Consider the following 22,668-nt stretch of genomic DNA (forward strand, 5'->3'; position numbering starts at 1 on the left):
AGAGAAGTTACTGATGTTGAAGCCGGGGCAGGATATTGGTTGTGTCCATCCCCTCCTGACCCCACAGCCATCCTCAGTGCTGAGAAATGGGAATTCATCATGAAAAGAAGTTTTCATGCAAAAATCCTGCTCACGTTGTCCTAAATGTGCCCACGCTGATGGAACAGGAGGGGAAAATCCCCGAGCACACACAACACACTTTTATCACCTCACTGAAGTCCAAGGAGACTGTGGGGTTTGTGCAAGGAAACTGGGTATTCCTTGGATGAAGGCACATCCTGTACTAACAGATAGGATATGGGATAGCTTCCCCCAGTTTTCCATGTGAAAAAAAAAAGTTGTCCTGACTCTTATTTGCTGTTGTAATTGTTTATATGAGGGCACATGGCACAAGGGAGATGCGGCCACTACCGCTTAAATTGCTGGCAACTGTTTCAGAGACAACACTCCAGACTCTCAGGCTAAAATTCACCTTTGGGTAATCAAAATACCCCTCTCCTCCTGTCTATATGACACACCAAAATGGAAAGAGTTGAAGCGGAAATACCTTTAATAGGGTTTACTTCCCCCTGTTTGAAGAATGGAAGAGGAACATGGGCATTTTGCCAGCCTTTTGCACAGGCAAATGTCCCCTGTGGAGCTCTGCCCAGAGAGCACATTTCTTCCACAATATTTGGGAATTCATGCCAGACACCCAGGAGCAAGATTTAACACATGATTCCTAGAAGGTGGGATGTGGACAGCTATCTGGGACGGGTGTGATCACTGCCACAGGCTGACACTTCTCTCTAGTGCCAAGAGCAGGCACGTTGTCCAAAACATTATTAATTTTACAGCCAATCAGTTTTCAATGGAATTCTTTCCCACTGAACTGTAATTTATTTGTAATAACAACAACTTCATTCCACTGAATGGCTTTTTAATACTTCTAACTATAAAAAAAAAATAAATTTTACCACATGTCAGCCCTCATTATCAGCTCAGCAGTGGATTATCCTAACTTGGACTGAGGCCTCCAGGGCCTAAGTGTGGATATGTGATAATCACCAGATGGTTTACCTGAACAATGGAGATTTACTAAAATAAAGGAAGAGAATTACATCCCCGTATGTTTTCAGTTATCTGCAGAATTGAGGGCTTTTTTTGTCACAGCATCCATCACTGACAAGCACCAGAGAGCTGGAAATTAAGCGTGGAGTAATAATAATCACAGTGTAATGGCCTCCTGGCTGGGCTGAGCATCTGTTTTGCCTCCAGCTCAGCCAGTGAAAACTCTCTGCTCTTAAACAGGAATTCATCTGACTAAATATAGGCATCTCTGAGGAAGCAGGGTGTCTGAATTTGTTCTCCTGGGCTTCCTAAACTGCAGAATCTAGGAGCTGGTCATGGATCTGTGTGTCCAGGGACTCTTGCTGCATGTCTTTTGGCATATTCCCGGGTCTCCTAGAATTCCCCCTCAGTGAGGCAGCTCCTGGCCTGGCCCCAGGAAGGGTAAGCAAAGGCTCCTCTGGACTCCTGTCCCAGTCCAGATGTCCCAGTGATGTGACTGTGCTCTCTGGTGTGATTCATATACTTGTGGCAAATCTTTCTCCATACCAGAGCCCATGCTGTGGTGGGATAAAGCCAGAACATGCAGCCTACACCTGGAAATCACAGGGAAGAGGAGTAACCCCAAAGCCCTGTTCATCCTTGCTGCAGATAGTCTGCTCCTTCCCAGACTAACCCATTCATCCACGCCTTTTTATCCCAGTTCCTCCCTCAGAATTACTCTATATTTACTGTAGTCCTCATGTCAGGTAGATGGTGTCCCAGGAGCAATTTTCCCATGGTTTCCAGTCCCAGCAATGGGGAAAAAGCATTGTCCACTGCTCCTTGTCCCCCATTTTGGTAGTGGAGTACTCATGTATAACCACTGCAGGGTAACTGGCTGCATCTGCCATGTGCAAGGTGATGGACAAAGTGGCCAAGAACATCAGGAATAGAAAAATTAACCGGGATTTACCACCACGTGGGCAGATCACTCCCCAGGGTGCTCCTAAGGGACTGTTTACCAGGAGGCCTTCTGTGTGCCACAGGTCTGGTGGCTGTTCCCCCAGGGTGACAGGAAAAGCAAAGGACAGCTTTGTGCTCCCTCTGATCCGTCATGGACAGCCCATGGCACACCGATGGAGGTCACAGCCTGGGAAGGGGGGGATGTTTTTGCCATTAGGCTGAGTTGACAAGCTGAAGCCCAAAAATTTAGGAAGGCCAAGGACATCTGAAATGCTCCTTCAAGAAGGAAGAGGAAGATTGAACTGACAGGAGCCCCTGGGTCTCTGGCACAAGGTGTCACAGAGAGACTCTGAAGAGAGGGAAGCAACAGCACCAGTGCAACCCCCCACAGCTTGCCCGGATTTAAGGAGAGGAGGCAATAAAACCTTGTGCACCTACTCCCCCCTCACTTTAACAATTACCTCACATTGCTTTATAGCTTAGATCAACCAAATTAGCTCCTGGTGTTGGAGAAATTGCTTTTGGGTCAAACCAGCATGTTGGCAAATGGGATCCAAGAGAGGAAAAACAGTTGAGCAGTGGAAGGGCACTGCTGTGAGCTGGAAAGAGGGGATCTCTGAGGGCAGATTTAACCTGTCCTTGTAGACAAAACCCTACAGAGTTTTTACTAGGGAAGATCATGTACACTCAGGTGATCTCAAGCACTGCAAATCTACCCCAATAAGCCCAGTTCTTCTTTTTCTGACAGGAAAAATCTCCCTTACACGTTTATTACAGACACTCCTGTCTGACATGTGTACAATTAAAACCACAGTCATCAACGCAAACATCTGCTTTGGTATTGCCCTGAGCAGCAAAGCATTAGGTGTAATTAAACAGTAATGCCTTTCTTCTATATCCCTCTCTATAAAAATTAATTTACTTAACAGGAAGATTAGAAGCTTCAGTAAAGAACAGGTTGTTATTAGTCCTGATTCCTGTCTTTCCCTTATCTTCTCTTTACACAGAGGATGAAAATGGCTGAAAATTACCCTTCTGAGGCTTGTCTGGTTCTTCCCAGGCCAAGAGATTGCCTTTCATTTTAGTTCCAGGCATGGAGCCAGAGTGTGATCATTTTTAAAGGCTGTTTAGCTAAGTCGTGCTTCTGAGTGGCAACATTTTCAAAAGAGTTATGTCTTATAGGACCTTAAATCAAACTTTTACTTGTGACTTATGAACGTGGGTGTGGAACATCAATTTGCAACAATGTCCCAGGTCCCCAGAATCAAATTCTGTCAGTAGGAGTCAAGTCCCTTTGAAGATCTGGGTCCTGCATTTATTGATATTCCAGGGGTTTGACCCACCAGCAAGATCCTGCATGTCATCTGCTCTGTGGTAGTTGTTTACGTTCTTGGGCACAGGACTGGGATGTAAACAGAAGGCAGTTTATCTCTTAGGAAAAGAGAAATTCAAATTATATTTTATTTACCATCACTATCTTCTGAAAGGTAAAGGCAAGAACACAGACAATCATGGAGCAGTTGATGAAGAAGTTTATTTACGTGGGAGCCTGAAGGCTCCTAAGTGGCAGTGTCATAATTAAAAACAAGATGCTTGCTCTTCCTCAAAATTATTTAACCAAGGTTTAAATCACACTGATTTAATATGAATGGTCTTAAAATGCTTAACAAATAGTAGATGTTAACTGTGGGCCAGATTAATTTCTGTGTTATGGTAATTTACTCTGGGAAGACTTTCTCAGCAAACTTTGCTGCGTTTTGTTTCAATATTGTTTCTCTTTGGCCTTAAGGAAATTAAATCACATCTTTAAAAAACTGTAGGTGAGAAATGAATAGAATGACTCACTTGAGGAGACAAATTAGTTAATTCAAATATTTTTGGTCAGTTTGAGAGTCCAGAGTCAGGAAGGATTAGGTAATTCATCTTTGTGGTCCAGGTCTTTCATGATGGGACTGACCTAAATATTATTGCTGCTCTGTGCAGTCTCAGTCACCCTTTTCCTTTGTTTACATGGCAAAACTTTGATTATAAAGTCCCAAGTTGTTCCTGCTGACGTGAATAAATAAGTCCCATCATGCATAATAATCAGGACAGGGGGTGGAAATCCTCAACAAGTTATTGACAATTACACAAAGATGCTGCATCAGCAATGCAGCAACACCAGACTATCAGGAGGATGAACTGACAACAGGTGACTTACACCAAGGTAATTTTTCATACTCCTCTGTGAGGATACTGAGTTAATTGAGAATGTAATTAGGCCAGATGTGAAAAACTGTAGTAGTTTTTAGTGCTTCACATTCTTGTTTTAATCCTAAAATCATAAAATGGTTTGGGTTGGAAGGGATCTTGAAGATCACCCAGTTCCAACCCCCATGCCATGGGCAGAGACACTTTCCACTAGCCCAGGTTGCTCCCAGCCCCATCCAACCTGGCCTTGGACACTTCCAGGGATGGGATCTCTGCGGAACCTGTGCCAATGTCTCACTAATTAACTCCAGAAATATGGGGTAGAATGAGTTCCAACTTATTAACCAGGGGGATGCTGGAAGGAACACTTGTTTAGGAAGGGATGAGCTTGTTTGAAACAGCACCAGGAAGCTCAGCAGCAGCAGCCCTTCATCTTACTGCTGAGGAGGCAAAGCCCCCTGCAGAACTGAGCCCAAAGGCCCAGCACCACTGAGCTGTTTTAGGCATTAACCTGCAGAATCTGACCTAGTAGCACAGTTCAGCTGCTTGAACAGCCACTTCAGTGTCATCAGAAATAAGCTAGGTTACCCCAACAGTTGCCAGAGATGGGTTCAAATCTCCTATAGGTCCTCTTTCATGCCTGGTAGCTCAATGCAATGTTTCAGAGGTCACAAATATTAGGTATCTTTTCAGGTCTTCACGTAGAACCCTGGGGTCCACTGACAAAAATGGTGGAGGGCTCTTAATTTTATTTCTGAGAAGAATTAACATGAAACTTAAAAATGTGGGAATTTCTGAAGTGTTACTGGTGTAAGGCTTGAGGCAGTAGCAGAGTCAGACCATGAGAATGGTGTCTGTGGCCTTTCTCTGCAGAACAGCAGGAAAAATCCAGATCCCTTTTTATATCTTTCTTGTATGTTTTGCATTTATTCTCATAAACTGAGCCACGGCCTTTAAAAAGTTTCTCTCTTGTCCTGCCAGCACTTGCAAAACAGAGACCAATTCCACATCAGGAATTGCAATTTTGGCCCTACTGGGTGACAAATAAAGACATGTCCCTCTGTACACCTTCTTTCACATATCTATGAGATATAATGGCTCAGAGATTAGAACTTTTTTAATCATGTATTTGGTCTTGCCTCAAATCACAGGAACTTTGGGAAAAGCAAGTGAAACACTTTTCAAGGCAGGGACTGGGAAAAAACCCCAATAACTCCCCTTCCTCTTCAAAACCACAGAGAAACCACCCAGGCAAAGCTGAAAATTTTGTTTGTTTGTTTGTTAGTTTTTGCCTAAAAAGGAAAAGCCAGAGTGTCTCTGAGGTCCAGTAAAGACTTTTATATGGAGCAGATGAGACCCAGAGAGCAGTGATGCAATGGAAGCTGGAAGGATCAGCAGCTGGTAGCACCGACACCTCTGGTGACTGGCAAGGCAAATGTAAATCTGATTGCCCTGACCCCTGACTTTCTGAGACATGACAAGGCAGTGTGTAATTCAGGAGCCTCTCTGCATTAGAAGACTCAGAGACTTGCTTTTTTCTGGGTTATCACAATTAAACTGACTGCTCCCAAGGCAGTACCCCCAGGCATCCTGGCTTTGGGATTTATTGCTTGAGACAACGCTTGCCAGATTGGGAAAGAAAGGTTTTTCCAAATCTCTGTGTGACTCCTCGTTTTATAGAGCTGAAGTAAAGCTGCTCCAGCTTCAGTTGCTTTGTGTTTTAGATATCACTGGGTTTTACGACTGTAGAATGTTTTCCCATTTATTAGGTGCTCTGCCTGGAATGCAGTGATGGATTATTTATTGAGCACAACAACAGCCCCCTCTGCAACTGCTGATGTGGTGTTTGTCCAGTGATGAAGGACTGGGAGTGAATGAGGTCCAGCTGTGTCCCTGGATCCAAAGCAGCCCCAGCCCTTGGAGTGGTTGTTCTTTTTCCTGGGATATGCAGAATTTCTATCAGAGCTGACCTTTGTGCTTTTACTTCTCAGATAGGAAAGAGTCACCCATTTCAATTGCTCAGATTTTAGAAAGCAGCTTACAGGGTAATGGTTGAACACTCACAAAATCATAGAAACATTAAGGTTGGAAAAGACCTCCAAGACCATCAAGTCCAACCTTTGAACCAAACCCACTGTGTCCATTAAAGCAGATCGCAAAGTGCCACGTCCATCCATTTATTCAACACTTCCAGGGATTGTGACTCCACCACTTCCCTGGGGAGCTTGTTCCAATGCTTAACCACTCTTTCAGTGAAGAAAGTCTACAGTATTAAGCCGTCTAAAGGCAAATCAGAAGACTCAGCTCCTGTTTCCATGCACTTCTTCAATCATCTGTGTCACGACCTTTTCAAACTGACTAACATTTTGGCATTATTTCAAAATCCAATTAACTCAGCCAAGTCCTGGGGTACATTTATCCACATGGCCAAGGGATCTCTCTTCCCCAGCTGTTCCCAGAGCTGCCACCGACTGGCACTAGGATCTCCAGCTGAGGGATGAAACTTGGCTGGGAGCAAGGCAGGACGATTCCCTCATCGCTCCCTCCTGCTGCCGAACGTAAGCTGCAATTCCAGGGGGACCAAAGTTTCCTTTCAACAAAAGGGCATTGTTCTAAACCAGTCCCAGTGCAACCATCAACTTCCAAGTATTAGATGATGCTGAAGTCCTTTTTCAAGCAACCCTTCTCCAGCTATAACAACATAAGCACAGCCTTTGCTGTTGAGTTGTGTTTCTCCCCTTTAATTGGCCTGTCTAGGGGTTGAATGATCTCTCATTTCATATTTCCTGCGCTCAAATTTTGCTGGAGGTGGCAGGCAAGTATTTTAAAATACATTCTGTCTTGCTTCTGGAATAGCTGGGAAGATTTTTGAAGGTCCTCAAGCACACTGGGGAGCCAGCTCACCTTGCACAATGACAAAAAAGAGCAATTATCTCCAATGGAAGATGCAGGCACAAAGGAAAAATAAACACAGACTACAGAAAACATGCCAGAGACCCCACAGAGCTCATGGAAAACTTCTTTTTAAAGGAGCAGATTGGTTATGGAGTGTCATCTCTCTCCAGTGCTGAAGAGAAAGAGAGAGGGCAGCATGAGGTTTGTAATTCCTTTGGGGTAAAAACTCGTGGGATAATTGGGATAATATAGCATGGCACACCATGGGTTTCTGCTCTGTGAGTGCTGCAAGAGAAATGGTGAAGAAGTCACCCCCATGCCTGATCCCAGCACAGCCTCTCCCTGCACACAGTCCATGTGGAGGAATGGGAAAGAGGCACTGTCTTCCTGTGGGATGGAAACCTGCCCAAGCAGGGAAATGGCTGAGCCAGGAACAACGTGGGCTTTTCAGAGCTACCAATTCACCTGCTGGAAAAGGAGTCCTTGCCTAAGAGGAAGGACTTTTGTTATGGTATAGCTCAACACAGCTCCTAGGATGGAGGTTGTTGGTTTTTCCATACTTTTTTTTCCCAGCAGCATCAGAAAACAGTAAAACTCTCCCAGGACAGAAATGCCCCAGAGTGCCCACAGAGCAGAAGCCTGACAGGCTCCTTTCTTGGCACAGTTGTGTTTCTGCTGGCAGCTCCCTTGGGATCATGCTCCATTCCAGGGTGAATTGGCTTCCAGTGGCCCTTCAAACATCAGACAAAAGCAAAGGCCACAGCTGAATGGGATATTAATACCCCTTTAGGAGGAAATCAGAACAGTTTTTTCCCTTGGAAATTAGATGTGTCTACAAAGCATAGCCAGGTGGAAGTCATTCTCTTCTCCCAGGTAACAAGTTACAGGATGAGAGGAAATGGCCTCCAGTTGTGCCATGAGAGGTTTAGATTGGATAATTGGAAAATTTTCCTCACTGAAAGGGTGGTCAGACATCAGAACAGGTTGCCCAGGGAAAAGGTGGAATTGTCATCCCTGGAAGTATTCAAAAAACATGTAGATGTGGCACATGGGGACACGGTTTAGCAGTGGACTTGGCAGTGCTGGGTTAATGGTTGGACTTGATGATCTTACAGGTCTTTTCCAATCCTAGTGATTCTACTATTTTAAGATTTTGAGGGCAGACATCCAGCAGAGCTGAGTGCTGGTATATGGGACCTCAGAAACACACTGTCACACAAATAAATTGCAATGAGGCCAATGCAGTCTACAGAACATTTGCTGGGAGGTTCCTGACCTCTCTGCCCAGGTGTTGCCTACTTGGATGACATCTCAGGAGAGCAAAGTTTAAATTGATGACATGGACAGATCTGGACTCCCTTATCCTGCAAGCATGACCTGTCTTTCGTCCACCAACACCTAATAGAGAATTAAACCTACTGAAATGCAACATTTGCTTGCTGTCTCCTCTTTTTCTGAGAAACCAGCAAGGCTGGCTGCATTTTTATGGCCATTTGCCACCCAGTTGAGATCAGGGCAACATCTCTGGAGTTCAAGAAGCGCTTGGACGAAGTGTGATTCTGGGGTTGTTCTGTGCAGGGCCAGGAGTTGCACTCACTGATCCTTGTTGGTCCCTTCCAATTCAGGATATTCTATGTTTCTCTATCTCTCTCACCACATGCAGGTTAAACAGAATGGATTCTGTTAAGTGTACATGGAAAACTCATGCAAGGTCCCCTAGACTGACACTGACAGAGGTGTTGCTGTACCTGCAGTCTCAAGGTGTGCTCTCAGAGCAGCAGATGAAGAACCAGGCTGACTTGGTGCCACGAGGCAGCAGAAGGAAGTTGCTTGCCTTTAAGCAGTGTGAAATCAGGTTTCCTGAGCTAAGTTTCACAGCCAGCAAAGCGCAGTGCAGATGGCAGGTCTGCATCTCTCATGGTAGATCTATAAATTATGGCCTCCTGGCTCATTAAAATTGCCTTTAATTCTGCTGCCCTCTTAATCCATGCCAAGGGAAAGAGAAGTTAGGGATGCAAAACACTTACCCTCTCTGCAATTGCTGAGCATTAAATATTTTATCTGCTGGAGGGGAAAGAAAGGTAGGAAGAAACCTGCAGAATTCCCCTGTTTTCGGAGGTTAGTGCTCAGGCTTCTTGTATTCTTTGTCATATTTCTGGATACTTAGTCTGAACACATTCTCTTCAGGAGCTGAGATACAGAAAACAGAAGGGAATGAGTTTGTTTTTAGGTATTTTTTATTTGACAGACACAAAATGTCTTACACCCTACCTCTGGGCAGGGTTCCCAGATAACATCAACCAGCCCAACTGGGTGCCACAAAAGAAAATTAAACCTGATAATTCACTCTGTGTTGGCAAAAAATATGTGTGTACCTCACTGCATAATTATTCTGATTTAGTATCTGTAGGTTCATGGTAGAGGAGCAGCAAAGTAATCCATTCTCAAAAAGGTAGATTTCTTTTATACAATAAAGAAAGCCTTTTACTGAAGAAATTTAGTTATGGGCTAATCCTTTCCAGCAGCTTGAGGACAAAGTGGAAAGAGATTCCCATTGGTAAGAAGTCACAGGAGTTCACCAGCATTAAAGGAGCTCCACGGGCAGGACAGAGGATGTGGGTCTCCTATAAATAGTGCGGGACGTAGGACTGAACTTGCTATTTCCTGCAGTGGAAAGAACTATTCTTTCTCAATACACCACTGAGAACAGTTCAGCCCACTAATTTAATGAGAGGGGAAATTGGAGGCAATATTAGGTCTAACATGAAATCCTGGCCCCACTGGAGTCAGTGGGACTTTTTCCACTCATTGCACAAAGATTTTGCTCCGTGTCTTTGTGCAGGGACTCCGGGAAAGTGAAAAGCGGGAGAGAAAATTAGCGAAGTCTTGTCAGGCTTTATGGGAATTTAGCTTGGTAATTGAGCCTGAGTGAGCAAGATCTGGGGACAGTTCTTAAAGCAGGGAGAAATTTCTTTACTGAAAGGGTTGTCAAGCATTGGAACAGATTGCCCAGAGCAGGGGTGGAGTCACCACCCATGGAAGTGTTCAAAACATGTGGATGTGGCACCTGTGGACACAGTTTAGTGGTGAACATGGTGGTGCTGGGTTAATGGCTGGACCCAATGATCTTGGAGGTCTTTTCCAACCCTAATGATTCTACAATTCTATATGGTCCCTAAGCCTTCTGCCTGCTCCTCACCATCCCTCCCAGGAGAGAAGAATGTCAGAAACTGGAATAGCCTTTGTTAATATTTAGGTCCAGAGAAAATGCTTCTAAACACTGGCTATGGCTCTACTGATCAAAGTGTTACTGTGTGGTAATTTCAGTGATGCTCAGAGGGGCACAGAAGGTCCCACTCTGCCAACTCTGTCTCTAAGGAGACAAGAAACAAGACTGTCTTTGCAAACTCTGTTCTTGTCACAGAGGAGAAACAAAGATTTTATTTTTACTTCCCTGCAGGGAAGCTCTATCTAAATAAATTATAGGTGTACACTAAAAGAAAGAACACTCCCTCTCCTTCTGCACCTACATAAAATTCTCTTAAATAACAAATCTTCATAGAAATAGGAGATGCTGTCATGCCTGATAGATGATCATGGAACAGGCCAATTGCATTACCAGGAAGACATTAAACATTCTTGCTTTCCTTTTTAAAATAAATTACGGCCTGTTAATTCATGTTTTGCTGCCATAATAATGCCAAAAATGAAATTACTGGTCCTGCATCAAACACATCAAAGCTAAACGCGTTTGTTTTTCCGTTGCAGCTGTTGGATGCTCCCAGCTCTTCAAAGACCATTTCATGGGACTTCTTGAGAGTCTCCTCTCAGTGAGTCACCAAAAGTAATCTCCCTTCCCTTGAGATGACTGCTAGAAAGCAGAATTTCGGGGAAGCTGCCGAGCTGAGGGAAGTTTTCACAGCTTCCTTATAGACCTACTGCTGTTATTCCCTCTGAGGCACCACGAAGACCATGAGAAGACGTGGCCACCAAAGCTGCTCTGTGGCCTCTGTGAGCTCAGCAGAAGTCATGGAAAATCAAGTAACTGAGCAGCCATAAATTTTAAAGATGCCTTAACTTTAACAGGTCAAATTCCCCGAGTTTTTCTGTGTGCAGCCCAACAGCTCAAGGCTGAAGAGGAGCCTGGTGTGTGGAACCCCTTGCAGTGGGAAAACCCTACAGAAGCTGTTCATGTACCTGCTGTATCTGGTGACCAAAGAGTGCTTTGGGGCTGTAACGACCAAAAATCCATTTCACGACTATTTTAAGGCCATTGAACAACAATTCTCCAGGCCCAAAAGCCTACAGAGGGATGAACACCGATGCTGATCATTGGGCAATGCTACAGGAGAGAGCCAAGGTCGGAGTGCGGGTGTCTGGGGGAGGCCAGAAGAAGTTTGTGCAACCACAGGTAACAGGTCAATTCTTTAACTTTTGTTCTCTTCAATGTGGCAGCTCAAAAGTACGAGCCAGGCTTCATGGAAGTCAAACACAACATAGTAAAAATATATTTAAGAAAGGAACTAACCCCTTCTGTGGAAGATGCACGGGGTTGAATAACTGGAGCTGGCAGCTTTACGGGCACCCTGGTCTTTTCTTTGTTAGAGGGGGAGCATGTAAACACAAGGTGATTTCAGTGACTGAGTCACCTTAGGGAAACTGGGAGGGGTTTGAAGACATTTTAACAATATTACAACCATTGCCAAGTTGGTGTGAGCAGGACTCATTATCTGCAATACTGGATCACAAATCGAATCACAAATCAAAGATTGCAAAGGCCCACACAGGGACAGTCCAATGCAACCAAAAAATAATCAACCCTTGAACAAAAAAGCAGTCTGGAACATATTTCTATGATACAGGAAGAGCCTTGGAGCAGTGGGAATAAATAAAATAAATCAATAAAAAATGAGACCTCCAGTCATTCTCTTCTGGTCCACTTCAAAGTTGCATTACTAGCAGAGGGAGTGTGGTGAGAGAGAAGAACTGATTATATTAACCCTTCCTAAATTTTCTGAGCCACGCCACGAAAGGGACAAAGTGGAACCACTTATGAAATTAAATCAGAAGCCATTTGATGACAGTGCTGTGTCGTCATATGGTACCTCCTAATTATTGTGGTCCCAGTGGTACATTAATTATGATGGTAACCAGCTGGCATTTCCCTCCTTTCAGACACCTTCCATTGCACATTGCTGCAGCCTTTCCCACTCAACAGGAAATATGATTACAGGATGCCTGGTTCTTTGCCAATAAAACATTTGATTTCTTCCCAAATACACTGTAAGAGCAGGTGAGGAACTATGCACAACACCAGCCCAGAGCAGGGGTGAGGAGAAAACACATTGCAAGGTCATTGCGAGAATTGGAGGAGCAATTTCAGGTGAATAGAGCAGTTATTTGGGATTTTTAGCTGTCCCTATGGGTTAATACTTGAAACCCAGTAGATTACATGTATTAGCATTTTTGCATCCAATGGCATGATTTACTGATCTCCTTAATTAAGTTGAAATCAGTAAGATGACCTGGGAAATTAAGACCATGTTGTATCTCAGATTCAATGGTGTGGCTCAGATTTGCCCTGTGCAGGAGGTGAGGCAGTTTGGAGCTGCAGATACTGGCAGTGGACAACTTCTGGATCTTTCCACACAGGTCGATTCAGGATCATGAAAAAATAAGGTTAATGGGAAGATATCACAAGGTCAAGGTCTGTGTGAATAAAAAGGTCTTCTGTTTCGGATTCAGCATATTCCAACATTAAAAAAAAAATTAATTCCCTAGGGAAGCACTGTCCCCTCACTGGGGACATGGATCTGTCCAGGTGTCCCACTTCATGCAGAGCACGCAGGGGTGGTGGCATCTCATTTCCTTCCCAGGGAGTGCTCCTGGCTGCATTTTATTGCTGTCCCTGCACCTGAAGCATTTGCAAATGCATGAGTGGCTCAGGAAACTGCCTGCCCTGGTGCAGGTGAACCCATTTCACCCAGACATCAGGAAGCAATAAGGGTGGGTATCTCTGTGCACAGGAACACGTTTCTTTCAGCAGAAAGGCATCACCCCCTCTAGAGAGAGATGCCTTCATTAGCTGGCTTTGCTCAGCTTCACACTCAAACTGCTAATAGCCAGAGAAAGCCAGAACAGGGAGCCTCCAGCTAAAGGATCAGGTCTCAGCTGGTATTTGACACTCAAAGCATGTAAGTAATAATCATGCTGTGCTAATTTCCAGCAGCCAAAAATTTGACCTTATCAAGGCATTTTTTAAGACTTTTTGCTCTTTTTTGTCTGGACAGGACTCTGCCTGATGGCCTTGAACTGCAGTTAGGTCATTCTTGGTTACAAGTGGTGGGAATTTGGACTGGACATGATTAAATCTTGGTTACTGACTGTGCAAAGCCTCTGTAGAACTTCAAGTCAGAGAAAGACAACTTGGAAAAATTCCTCCAGGAACCTATAAATGTTCAGGGCAACACCTCCCAAGCAACTTCCAGACTAGTTTACGGTTCACTTTCTCCAATGGAACCCACAGCATTGTAATTCTCTCTATAGGACTGGGAAGAGAGAGATTGCAAAAGGAAGGACTTGATGATCTTGGAGGTCTTTTCCAACATTAATGATTCTATGACTCTAGATATTTAAGCCTGAAGGAATAGCAGTAATTTAATTAGTAATTTAAGCACGAAACAGAGCCCCTCTTCCTCCAGGGTAGCTCTTACTGGCTCACCTCACAGTATCACTCCCAAACCCAGGCACTGAGGAATATAGGGCAGTGAGCTGATCACTTTAAAATCTGCCAGGTATTAGAGGCCTGTTTCCCACGGCAGTGCCATGGCTGGAGAAATACAATTTACCCCCAAGGAGTGATGGGTCTTGGCTGCACAGTGATACAACTGCAACCAGAGGCACAGAAGTGCTGCACCAGGCACGGCCATGCCACCGAGCTTGTCCTGCTGTGAGAGGTGATGGGATACAGATCCAAAAACTCCTCCCCTGGGAGGGATTTTGGCCCAGTTCCTGCATTTTTAAAACATAGGGTGGCCCTGGGAATGGTCAGAAGGAGAGGTGTGGGAGCCTGGAGGCAAACCAGGGGCTGACCCTTCCAGTGGCAGTGCTGAGTGACACAGACAGTGCCTGGGCAGAGTGTGCAAACCCTTCATGGGACTGCAATGGATTTCACTGGGAGCCAGTCCCCCAGCCTGCCTGCACACCTCACACTGCTCAGGTCCCAGGAATGTAAGTCCCAGGGATAGGACAAGAGGGAATAGATTTAAACTGAAAGAGGACAGGTTTAGATAAGATATTAGGAAGAAATTAGGGTGGTGAGGCACTGACACAGGTTGCCCAGAGAAGATGTGGATGCTCCATCCCTGGAAGTGTCCAAGGATGGGGTTCTGAGCAACCTGGTCTAGTGGAAGATGTCCCTGCCTATGGCAGGGGACTGGAAGTGGATGTTCTTTAAGGTCCCTTCTAACCCAAACTATCCTGTGATTCTATGATTCCATGTAAATCACTTTGGAAATCGAGCCTAGAGTTTTGTGAGTGAAAAGGGAATTCACTGTTATCCCATATCCATCCCTTGACAAGTTGAGCTGGGCTGTAGGGCCAGCCTGGGAAAAAGGCAGCAAGTAATAAAAATGATCCCTTTTCCTTTGATGAATTTTGATGAATCACTTTAACATCAACTCTTGCTTAAGCAGCCGTGGTTTAGAGGGTGTGAATGTTACCTTTGAGGAAGGAGGTGATAACTCAGCCTGTTTAAATGGAAAGACTCAGCCCAGTAATGAGTCTGAGTGCACAAATATCTGTGCTAATCACATCTTCTGCAGTGCCTGACTATGAGTCGTGCTTTCTGAATTAGTTATGTGTTTGAGATTAACAACAGGATCCTTTACTCAATTACAGCAACACTCCTGATGAGTTTGTTTTCATATTTGTTAATTTTCCCATGACAGCGTGTTTTGGAGAGTGCACATCCATCATTAATGAACTGAAACTGCCTTGTATTTGATTAGTTATCTTTTACCCAGATGTTGATATCACCTAGAATCAGACTCCATTCCTGAATGGAATCCCCCTCTTTGTTTTACCACTGACTTGTTTCCATTATATGATCCTGGCATTTTACATCAATTAATTAATTAACTAACTAACCCCCCCCCCATACCTCCTGTCTGATTTTCACTCTCCAGACAAGAATTGCCATTGGAAAGATACCTCTTAGAGTCTTGATCATGCTGTATGTACAAGTTAGGCTGATTTCAAACCAAAGGGATGATAAAGTACATTGGATTGCAGGAGACACAAGTTTCACTCCTTCCTCTGCCACTGACCCCCTGGAAAACCCTGATCAAGTCACTTAGAGGACATTTCTTTACCCTAAGTTTAGACTCTGGCTCAAATGAGCTTCCCAGGCAATGGAAACCGAGGAATGGTTCAGCTGATGCTAAAATGAGAGGGGGAAGAATTAATCATCCTCTGGAAGAGTCTCTCTGCCTCTAATTAACTATCACAACAAATGAAAGAAATCAGGCAAACTAGCTGGGTGAGCTAGAATAGGTGGCAGAGCTGCCACCTCACTTGTTCTGAACTTCCAGAGAATTACAGACGAGTCACACAATTACGAGTGAAAACCATGTTTGTCAATTTTTAACCACCACATATCCCCATTCTGGGGTTTGGTTTGATCCAACTGACAATTTAAGAGAACAAAACCAAAAACAAACCTGAAAAAAAAACCCCTCAGTGTAAAGCTGCTCCCAAGCATCTTTGTTCCCAGCCAGATCTAGTTACAGGCTCTGAAAATAAATCTCACCCTTACAGGATGCATGAAAGAAAATTTGGCTGCACAAGCCCTGCATGAACAAATGAAGAGAAAAGACGAGATGGGAGGGAAAGGACCTTTAAAAAAATGTTTTAACAAGCAAATGTGGCAAGAACTGAAATGCACAGCCCTATTCAACTCCCAGTTCAGCCGCCTAAACATCTCAGTACCCATTGTTATCTCAGGCACTGTGGGTGGATCCTGCCCAGCCTCTGGAGCCTTTGCTGCTTCTCCTAAATCCTGTCTCCTCTCTGGAGCCACCCACAGATCCCCATGGAGGGTTGTGGCATCAGATGCCTCTGTTCAGGCAATTGAATTGTGCCCTGGAGTCCTCTGGAGCTCATGGAAATCTGCTCTTTGGGTTAAAGAGGGATTATTTAAGGACTATCTGAGCATTCTGGGATGCTCAGATTTCGACAAACTTTCAGCAAGTTGCAAGTGTCTGTGGGAACATGGGAAGTATTTTAAGCAGCAGAAGGAATTCACGGTGCCAAAGGCAGGGGAAGCATCTGGGCCCCGAAGCAGATTGTGATTTTTCACTCAGAGCTGAATTGAGGTTGAGAGTTGTGCAAATCTCACAACATTTTAGTCCAAAACGATGGAAATAGGTATTGCAACACTATCTCTAATTGACACTCTGATAACTTGTTATATCTTTCCCTGAGCTCAAATGCATGTTAAGTGCAGCCCAGCTGGAATAGACCAAATTAGGTCAGAGCCTCTAATTCTGTGCATCTCTGCAGCACATTGAAGATACTGATCAGACTAAGCAGAGATAAGCCCATCAGCTCTAACAGAACTTGGCCAGACTTCAACATTTATCATATTCTCCACAGAGTGACTAATAAAAATCAGATTTCATCATGGCATTCAAACAAATTCATGGTCACCAGGTAAACCGAGATTTTGTATGTGGGGCTTGTTGCAACATTCTCATTTTCATGCAAGTTATTATTAAAAAACTATGGATGAGGTGGCTGAAAATTAGGATTTTCATCCTAAGGGAAACATTTTAAAATGTCTTTTCAGGCTGCACTGGTGCCAGGTATTTCACTGACAAAACAGAATGTTATTGTTTGGAGTTTGCTGTTACTGAGCAGGAAATGCCAGTGTGAGAGTCAGAGAAAAGCTGTTAATTTATTTTTGAAGTGCTTCATTGAAGAGATACACTTCTGCTGGATACCAAATTCCACCAAATCAACATACTTAGCTTAACTAATATTGTCTCAGGTTTAAAACACACATATTATGGGTAACAAGCCACCTTCAGCAGAGTGGGCACACTCATTATCACCTCTTGGCATCGGCCCATTTTACTGTATGTTTGTAAACAGTCAGAGTGCATCCAAATTGGGGATTTAAACTGCAGCAGGAATTCACTTTGGTGTCACTTTGCCTTGTGCCCACATTTGGAGCCAGGCAGCGAACATTTCACCTGACTCAGGTGAAATTCAGTCCTTTTCTCTAAGTGGACCTGAGGCCAAAGTTGCACCTCATGGCACTGGGTAGGGCAGCCCAACTGCGGTGTGGGTTCATGGTACCTCCTTTAGGAGAAAACATGAGGACTTGCTCTTAAAAACCTTATTAGAGAGAGGGTTGAACGTCTCTGGAAAGGCCATGCAGCAAGATAACAAGATGCAGGGATCACTTGTTAGCTGGACAATCCAGGTTTCCATGGAGAAACAATCAATGCCATGCAAAATACACAAAATGGCTCTAAAGAGAGTGAATTTCATCGTCTTATAAAGGACAAAAACTGCATTTCAGGAGCTGTCTGCCCATCACTACCTCCCTTTTTTCCAGCTGGCTGAAGCTTTTTGGATCAGTGGACACAGCAAGGTGTGTGGAGCTTGCCTTGACCTCTTCTGTTTTGGACACGGGTTTGAGACAGCTCTGAAGCACCAGTGACCACTGCCAGAACAGGGATGGCCACTGCAAGACCTCTGTAACAGAGACAACACGATCCCAAAAGAATATAGAGTTTAGCAGTTTGTGTCAGTATCCATATTCAGAATATTCGTAATTCCAACAAAACCAGATTTTTGATTCTACGGAATCTCAGAATGGTTGAAAGGGGCCTTAAAAATCATCTGGTTCCAATCCCCCTGCCACAGTGTGGTCTTCCACTAGACCAGGTTGCTCAGGGCCCCATCTAGCCTGGCCTATTCCAAAATTAATATTAACAACAGCAATTCAGGTTTGATGGACCTCTAATTTCCAGTTCTATTCAAGCTCCATCATTATGTGTTTGTTGAGTGATTTCCTCATTGCAAGCACTTCGAGGTGGTACTGACTCACCCCTTTTGTGATACATTTGCAGTTTCTCTGTTACCAGAATCAACACAAGGCAGTTTGTTCAAGCACTTTGATCTTATGTTGGGTTCCACATCTATAAAATGTGATTGTAATAAACTGACTGAAAGATGCACGTGCAACACATAGAACTTCAGAGGGGTCACAAAGTCAGGAAGGATACATATGGCATCTTTTCATGCCTCTATAATGCACAGATTTCAGGCATAATGAGTGCTGGATTAAATCAGTACTTGCTAATCTGTTGGTCAGGTCGGTGGAATAATAAAGGGAAAAAGAACAAGTGGGATCAGGTCACCATTTGTCACTTTGTGTGTTAATTCCAGAAGGCCACAGTGCCTCCAGCCTCAGTTTTGATGCACTAATCCCTCAAGATAATACCTTTAAGTGCAAATCTTTTGTTTCTCTGGCATCCGACACACAATTACACTGTAGTTACCCAGGTGGGAAATCCACTTGTCATAAGCTCCCTGAAAATAACTTGTCTTTTTTTCTCCCAGGTGTCTCTTGCAGGAAAACAGCATTTTGTACTTACATGAACCACAAAAAAATGTCCCTGTCAGGTCAAAAGTGAGTAAATGGCTGAATTTCTTTGGGAATGTTCTTTGTTTGGCAGGATACCTCAGTATCACATATCTCTTGTGAAAATGAAGAGTGCTACAGAAAGGGGTGTTGGGTGTGAATTCACAATTGCTCCAGCTCAAGTAGTGTTTTCTTACTCCTTCCTGAAATATTCTCTGTACCAAAGGTGTTAAAACTTCCAGTCTTTCTCTTTCCTTTCAAGCAAAGCTGATTTCTTCCATGTCCTGTACACATTACATGAGTTTCACTTTATCAAAGCTCTGGGTGTAAGAGTGACTTGCATTTTGCCTCATCCTCCTTGGAAGGTGGACTGTCAGCTGCAATAACAGACTGAAGCCACCATTACCATATACAAGGACACTATAAGCTACTAAATGCCACAGGAAAACACACAGTGAGAAAAAGTCACAGGGCAAGCCCTTGGAATGGATGTATTTATGACAGCAAAATGCATCTCTATCTTTTGGGAAGCTGCTGATCAAGGAGAGATCCACAGGTTTCAGGACTTTGCTTCTAAAACCTCACCTCCCCCAGTTTTGCCTCAGTTTCAAGGATTCCATTATACATTCCAATAACACCACTACTGCTGCTTAAATGGTAAGAAACCAACTAAACAATACAAATGGAAGAGTATATGAGAGAGAAACAGCTTTTAGAGCATGAACAAAACACTGCACAGCCCCTTCAGAGCCGCAGTGCAGGGACAAAGCCAGCATCGTACCAGGTAACCATCAAAGAGCACTGTAAGGGATGTTACAGGGCATTGCTTAGCCCCATCCTACTGCCAGTGCTTTCACAGTTTTGGCACACAGTGGGTGAGAAAGAGCAGAGCATCAATTTTTGTGTGCAGTGAGAGTGCAGGGAATTCAGGAGTGGCAGTGATGAGACGTGAAAAAATCAATCCCTGAACCAAGTGCAGTTCAGCTCACTGTCACTGCTTAGATGCTCAAGTTTTCACTTGGATAAGCACAGAACTGCCTCACTCACATCTCACTTTCCCCCTCTAAGTGGAAGGTGATGCTCTGCAAATGGCCACTTGTATGAGAGCTGGACCAGAAGCACCAAGTGAGTTCAGATTGAATTTCCCATGTGTTCACTGTACAACTCCTAAAAGGCAGCCCTGATCCTCAAGTGGTTCTCACTCAGTCCCTTGAAATCCCTTAAGGAGATTTACTTTAGGATGAAAGGATATTAGGCATGTAGATTAGAGAGAGGTGCTTGATCCAGTTCCTGTTTATTGCCACTTCACTCCTAAAGATTTTTGGTGCCAGTCAGGTTGCACCAACTCAAAGCTGGGCTCTGGTTGTATTGACTGTAGTGGAGTTGCTCTCACTGCAGCCTGCAGACCTGCTCAGCTCACCCCAAATTAGATCTTTAAATCTGACCAGCTGAACTGCCAAACCATGGCAGGGGGACTGGGACTAGATGATCTTTAAGGTCCCTCCCAACCCAACCCATTCTATGATTCTGTGATTCTCTGACACCCTTTGCAGCATTATTATGGATTCTGGAGCTTGGCCTGTCATATTGTAACGGGGAAAGGTTCTGCTGCAGCCTTCAGGCTGGTGAGATCCCAGCACAGCACTCCTGGAAGGGCCAGGAACAGAACAAAGCCAGCAGAGGCTGCCTGCTTTGCTGGTGTGAAGTCAAGAACTCTGTTTTTGTAGCTGCCTGCCAATCTCTAACACTACTGAGAGACACAAGAGCACTGTGTAAGAGGACAAGGCTGCTGTGTTTGTCTGTGAGAGCTGAACTTCCACCTCAGAGGGAGAACAGCCAGGACCAGGCAAAGAGCTGTTTAAAAACACAGCACAAAACCAATTAACGAGAAGAGTCCCAACTGATCAGTCCTTGAAGTATCTCAGCACTGTTGAGTGCTCTGACAGCTTCAAGCACTTGGAATTGCAGCATCCAGTGATTCAGCAAGGAGCAGTCATGGATGAGATGCCTGAATGTGGCTAATACTGCCCCATCACTGATCCTGGGTGACATCTTGATGCCTTTGCTTTAGCAAACAAAGACACTCAAGGTGTGATGGGGCCATGATCCGGCCCAGGTTTCACTGGAGATGCCCTGAGTTTCTTCTTGGGCTTTTTGACTGAGTGGAATTTGAGGTCATATTACCCCTGTGGATTTGCTGATGCTTAGTCTGCAGCTGCTGCACCACCACAAATGTTGGATCTACCTACCCCAGGTGAGAATTAAGACCAATCCTTCCTGAAAATGTCAGACTTTCCACATTGTAGGCAGTGACAACAAATCTATGTGTTGGCCTTCCTGCAAACACTCAAGCTGACAACAACCCAGTGGATTTAACACACCAGACTAGGAGATAATTCCCAAATCTAACACAGGTTTTTCTGTGAGATCCTGTGAGACTTCATTTCATCTTGGTGTGTCCTCTGTCTCGACAGAAGAAATGCCAGATCTTTTGCCTTGAACCATCTGGAAATTATTGTCAACTCTCTGTATTGCCCAGATTAGGAATATAATTTACTTGAACTTTTAAAGACACGTTACTGCAGTGGATTAATAAGTAATAATATGAAGCTAAAAACCTTTGGATTCCAAAGTTAAAAGCAGGAAGTCTGGAACATGCAAGTTATAGTTATACTCACCCAGTTTTGGCATTGCCATTTTCTTTGATTTTTAGCTCAAAAAGTTTACTAGAATTTCCTTTGGAGATAGGTTCCCTTTTGGGGACTGTTAGTAAGAATCAGTGAACTTTCTGTTGAGTTGTGCTCCAGTTTTTTGCAAACCTGTTGAATAGTGCAGGTTTGCTTCAGATTGGATGCAGATTTCTCAGGAAAGGTCATGAACCTTGGTAATACCTTATAACCATTCCAGATTTAGAAAGATTTCTGGGGAAAATTAAGCGCCTAAAGGCTAAACTGCATCCTGTTTCAGAGCTCCCATTTTAAGGTCATATTTATAGGGTATAAATTAGCTTTGTCTGTTAGTAGTTCTCTGACCTTTAAGCCTTCAATGTAAAATCCTGTAGTTTCTGGCTTAAAGTAAATTAAAAAAAAGACAAACCAGGTAGTTAAAAGGATAAAATGATATAGCAGCAAAGGCACACAGATGTTGTTATGTTCCTGCAAAGAATGTCCTTTGCAACTTCCAACCTGTCTATTCTACTCGTTCTCCAAAATGTGCATCATAGTTAACATTAAAATGAGAGCTTGCAGTGATGGGCATCTTTGCCCATCTGTTTCTGCTCTGAAGTGCTCAGTATTTTAGGAAAGCAATAAAAAAACCCAGAGTGGTAAGAGCCAAGTTTTTGCCGAAGGGACTCGTTGTTTTGGATCTGTTCTGGGAGAACTGGCCCCTTCCCAACAAGGTGCACATAAAAGTCCACCCTGTGCTGGGTTATAACAATATCCAGCCTTGCCTGTGAGCCTATAGAGGCAATAAAGCTGCTGGATCACACTGCAAAGCGCCTGGGGCCAAAGCTGTGCCTAATGTGCCCCTCCTAAATGCTCCTTTTGAAGTCCTTGCATCTGATGCCTCTCTAAAACTGCCTTTGGGCCTGATTCACTGAAATCACTCAGAGCTTTTTCCATTTCCTCCATCCTCTTTTTAAGCTGTAAACACATGCCCCAGTGTCTCCTCGGGGGATGGAGGGAACGATTGGCCTTTTCTGAACTTTTACTCTCCTCTTACCTCCACACATGAGGTGCCTGTGACAGATACTTCACACGCTGTGAGGCCCCTGAACATTCCCAGCCATGGTCCTTCTCTCTGGCTCCTCCCAAACCTCCTAGCTCTGCTGTTTCCCTACCCTCCCCATTCCCCTTCTCTCCACCCAAGGCTGTGGTGTCACCTCACTGGCTTCTTCCCAACCCCGGAAAACTTGTCCTCTAAGCATCAAGAGGAGG

Source organism: Chiroxiphia lanceolata, chromosome 1, assembly GCF_009829145.1.
Source record: "Chiroxiphia lanceolata isolate bChiLan1 chromosome 1, bChiLan1.pri, whole genome shotgun sequence".
NCBI lineage: Eukaryota > Metazoa > Chordata > Aves > Passeriformes > Pipridae > Chiroxiphia > Chiroxiphia lanceolata.